Here is a 5,346-nt window from a genome sequence, read left to right on the forward strand (position 1 = left end):
TCCTGCAACTCTTCTAAGTTAGAATTCTGCAATACCTAGAGAGCACAAATTGTTTTATAGAAAGCAGAAAGGGTTTTGCAACGTGTAAAATCTCTCAGGGTTCAACCTGATCTGCACTCCATTTCTTGTGGGATACCATATGACTGAATTTGGCTTTAGCAGTATCTTCAGTGACTACTGAAGGATGTCTTACTTTATCTTCAATATGTAATTTTACAAATTCTCATTAAAATGATTTTTCATTCTCCTAACTACTTCTTTAAAAGCTATTTTGTTTAAGGTTTCATCGGAGGCTACTAATGCAAGACACGGATTATTTTAAGTTCATAGCCTTCCCATGAAAGAGATGTAATTAAGCCTAACTCTCTCTGTGTTAAAGTAGAATGTCTTAAATCCCATAATCAATTATTTAAAATAAAACCATGTGTCCTCTGTTGCTTCTAGGTACTTCTGTTTATTTTTCTTACCTTATTTTTTCATTGTTCCTAAGTACTATGTGACATTTATTTTGTATTTCTTCACAAAATGCCAAAATTACATTATTGATTGCACATAATCAGTGTATGCTAATTCTCTTTGCTTCTGTAATTGTCATTACTTTTGTCACTTTAAATTACATAAGCAAGAATTCATCATATTCATATACAAGTTGAAGCTTTACATCATCTTGGAAAAAAAAATCAGGCCTTCTAAACACATGCTGCTTCTTCAAAGGAAGGGGAATAGGCTGGACCATTTGTTAAGGACATTTTTGTTTCAGATCTACATAGCTAATTTTAACTCCTTATGTGCACAGATCTCTGAGCATGAAAGATATATAGAACATACTATCAAAGCTGAGATCTGCTTGGTAGGATCTGAAAGAATATTGTTTTAAGCTGACTTTGTCCAAAGTGTCAAGATCTGAATGTAAAATCAAGCTCCATTTACAGTAAGCAAGGATATCATTTCCCACTGATGGCTTAGCAGAATCAATCATTCAGACATTTCTTAGTCTTGTGAACAAGTGGCAAATTCAACATTCCAGAAGAATGTGTAGGTATTTTTTCTTTTCCTACACTCAAGTTGTGCCATACAAAGCTAAATGGACCAGCTGCAATGTTTCATTTTTCTTTAAAGTCAACATGAATTCTTAATTTTAGGCAAATAGAAGAGACAAAGAAAGGCAAAGAATAAACAAGTGCTGATTCTTATAGTTTAATTATTATCTTGTCTCACCAAATATATATGGTAGACTCATCATAAAGAATCATCACATCAACTTAAAATTTCAAGCATAAGATTCTAAAATACAATTGCTATAACACCACCATGCAATGTTTTCTGATCTTCCAGCATGCTTTTACCCCCTTTTTTCTTATATGCAAAAGAAAAAACTAAACATGATTCATGAGTATATATATTAAGGGTGAGCAGTTGTAGGCAGAAAAGAATGACCAATAATGGCACTGTGACATTTCTCTACAGAGCTGACTGATTAACTGTAAGGTCAGAAGACAGACTGCAAAGCAAAGGCCCTCTATTGCCATAAATTGGTGTGCTTTGCCTGAAGAGATTTAAGTGCAGAAATGAGCAGGCGATGATATATGTAGTACATTACACTTATTGTTTAGGAATTGTGAAATGAATTTTCTTGATGAGACGTGGTTTCAGATTACCTTTGCAATGGAGAAAGTGTTGTATGGCTTGCACAGGGCCAATAACATACATGAAAAAATTTCCTCAGAAATACCGATATCTGTTATTCCTCTTTTAATACCTCTTCCTTCTTTCACTAAGAAATTAAAGACAAAAATGAGAATGCTTAAATATAAAAAGTAAGATAACTAAATATAAAGGTCAAAAATTTCAAAAATGCTGAGACCCTGGCAGTTCTTTTCATTAACTTTGATAGACATTCTGTCTGTTTACTGTCTTAAAAATTGGCTATACAGCAAATAGTTCTGGATTCAGATTTACAACCTTAGGAGACATCACTTAAAAACATGATATGAGCTATTTACTTTGGAGGAGAAGTAGAGAAATGTGAAATCATGGTACTACCATAATATGGTGATTTTAAGATCTTCAGACTTTGTTTTGAAAACTGAAAGTCTCCTGTTTTTTCATCTTTGCATTACCAATAATAAAATAGGAAAAGACATTTTAATGGTGTCTTCTGCCCTAAAAGGCAGTCATTCACTTTCCCAGTACTACTTACTCCTATACCTAAAATTCATTTCCAAAGCAGAGTGTGACAGCAAATTGGGACCACTGCAGAAGTAATGAGTCTGATGAATGTTTACCCCAGGAGAAAGCTTAAAGCTAATGAAAAGGTGTTGGGAATCCTTATTAGCTTCATGGGCAAATAGAAGGCTTTTGGCTTGGATTGTTTTTTGTTTTTTTTTTTTTCCATAAAATGCTATTGTCAGGAATAATTGTAAAATCTGTCTTTGGGAACAGTTTCCACCACAGAATGAAAACCCTGTTTCCAAGGAATGTAGAGATATTAGACTTGAAAAAAATAACCTAGTACCTTCCATGTATATTGACCGAGTGAGCTAATCTCATCAGATCAGATGCTGTTATGTTGTAAATACACATAGATGGGCATATCAGTTGTAACAATAGAACCAAGTCTTATTATCATACTGTCCAGACTGCTGTTGACATCCCATCCTAGAAGAATGGATGTGGTAGCAGATAAGAGGCAAGAACACATTCCACAAAATAAAATTTGATGATCATTTGCTAGTCTTGAAAATAACTGCTTTTTCATATCAATTTTGTCAAAATCCTCCAAATGTACCTTTGAGACAATGGTTTTAAAAGTACAGGTTTATGTTCTTAAAAGAATTTGTCAAAATACCTAATTCTGATATTGAAGTTGGCTTGCTTAAAACACTTCCATTTATATAACTGTGAAGCATAAGCAAAGTAAAGAGATCAAACTACCTCCCTATTGCAAATTGTGTGGTGTTTGTGGTGTATAATTCAATCTAATTTATAAAGTCCCTTGTCATGGAAACGTATCAACACAATTTACACCCTGAAAGGGTGTAAATACATCAGCTTAGTAAGAATTCATCTTAAAAAGAGTATTTTATCTTACTTTAAAAGCATTTAGCAAGGGAATGAAATAAATGATTCATAATATAGACAGGCCCAGAAGTCCTGCATATCTCTATGTTTTGAAAAGTCAATTCTCAATAAGGGTGAATCCTGTAGGGGAACTTTAGTACCACAGTGTTTGTTCAAGGCCTCTGTTGAATATCATGAATTATCTCCGTTCCTTTGTGATGATCATACATTCATTTATTGCTACGTAAGGTCACAAGGCTGACAACCCAGAACAGACTGAAGCGTTTGGGACTTCACTAAGTCCCAAGTGTGTCAGCAACATTTTCCACATCCTCCAAGCTCCATCAAGCTTATTTCAGAAGGGGCAACCTAATTCATAAAGTGGAGTGTGGGTAATCCTGTGTTCAAGATGCATTCAGTCACTAGCACTTGCTGAGCTACTAAACAGCATAATTGTGACACTTGTTTTTGCTGAAGCCTGTTGATTGAGAGCCAAGCAAAGCATACAGGTGAAATGTTGGCTCAAGTGAAAAAAATCTTTCCTACCACAGTGTTACTGCTACCATTTATATTGGTGAGTCTCATTGCCAATACTATGCTTGTTATAATGTGTGTTTACATGGTAGTGCAGCAAAAGGATTCCCAGACCGATCTGGAGGTCAGTCATGATGCTCCACCTAGATAAATTCTGTCAACAACATCCTACTGCTTTTTCCTGTGAAGAAAAGTACCTGACACTTGGTCCCACAATGCTATGGCTAAAATAAATGAACTTTGGTATGTACTGTGGCTTTGATACATGAACTACCCCATGCTATCTCAATACTTGAGCTATCTCAAGTATTACTGCGCCATAATGCAGTCTCCCAAGCTGATAAGACCACAGTCTTGACTGCCATCCACCCACACATCACTGCCTTCCTTCTGTTGAGCACTAAAAAACAAAATGGGCTGTTGTGAGCTATCCATCAAAATCACTAAATAACATTATTCTGTATGGTCCATTCCCTTTTTATGGTTAGCTGAGACATTCTCACAAAGACCTAAAAGCAAGGTAGTGAAAGAAACTGTATATTAAGACAAAGAGTTGTATGCTTCTGAGACCCTAAAACACCAGTGTCCAAGGACTTGTGCAAGCCCTTAGAGGAAGATTAATGCCAGTGGACGCGCCAGATCACAATGCAACACCAGTTTAGAATTGTTCTCCCTAGCTAGAACAAACTGGGATATTATACAGCCCAGAGCACTGGTACAGAGATTCTAGGTCAGCTCCAGATGCAATCTGTAGAATAACTACCTCATTAATGTAGTGTTGTACAAATTTTGTGTCCTGTCATTGAACCTCCAGCATCATTTTTAGTTTTGCAGGTTTGTAATGCCAGTTCCAATAACTGTGAATGGTACTGCACCATGAAGCTTAGACATGCTACAAAGGTATTATAAGGCCTGTGTTTGTAGCTCTCTGCCACTCTTACATGTCACTTTTGGTGGTGAATTTCAGAGCTTCTGTGACATTTGCAAGGTCATTTTTACAGGAGTGGAATGAGCTTCCTGAATGTAGAAGTAATGGACAAGTCAAATTGTGCAGCGCTGCTCAAATGTTTTTCTCCTCTGCTCACATGTCAAAGCTTTATCAGACATATTTTCCTCTCCTATGGAAATCCCACCATTTCAGGATCAAAACATTCTAATAACATATGAAAAAACAAAAACAAAAACAAAGAAACAAACAAAAAAAAAAACTTCTTGACAGAAAAGAAAGTAACTATCCATTATTTCTTTTAGGCACTGTCACCCTTTAAGACCTCTGTTCCCACCACAACAGAGGTGAGTTAGCCACATTTAAGAACTTCTTTTATTTTAAAATTTATTTCCTGAGTCAATGTCTTTCATTTTCTTCCACTGGCTTTTTTTCTTTTTTCTATTTTTTTTTTTTCAGTCTCACACATCTCTTTATTACTTACCACTTTTGTTTTTCTTGCTTCATCTCATTCTGCATTTCTTCACATTTCATAGGTCTTGTTATTGTTGTCATTGTCTGTTGAATTGCTGATGCTTGACTTTTCCCTTAATTTGAGATGAACAGAGGAAAATGAATTATGTTCAATGTTGAACATATGTATACAATAAACACCCAACTTCTAAAAGATGTCATGAAAGCATCTGCTACACTGTATTTTTATGACTAGTATAAAAATGAAATAATTAGTATTTACTTTTTATTTTCATCTTCAGATGTCATTTCTGCCCACACCCTCTATACCCACTTAAAAATGTAACTAACTA

The sequence above is a fragment of the Aythya ferina genome (assembly GCF_964211825.1).
Source record: "Aythya ferina genome assembly, chromosome: 2".
NCBI classification, from domain to species: domain Eukaryota; kingdom Metazoa; phylum Chordata; class Aves; order Anseriformes; family Anatidae; genus Aythya; species Aythya ferina.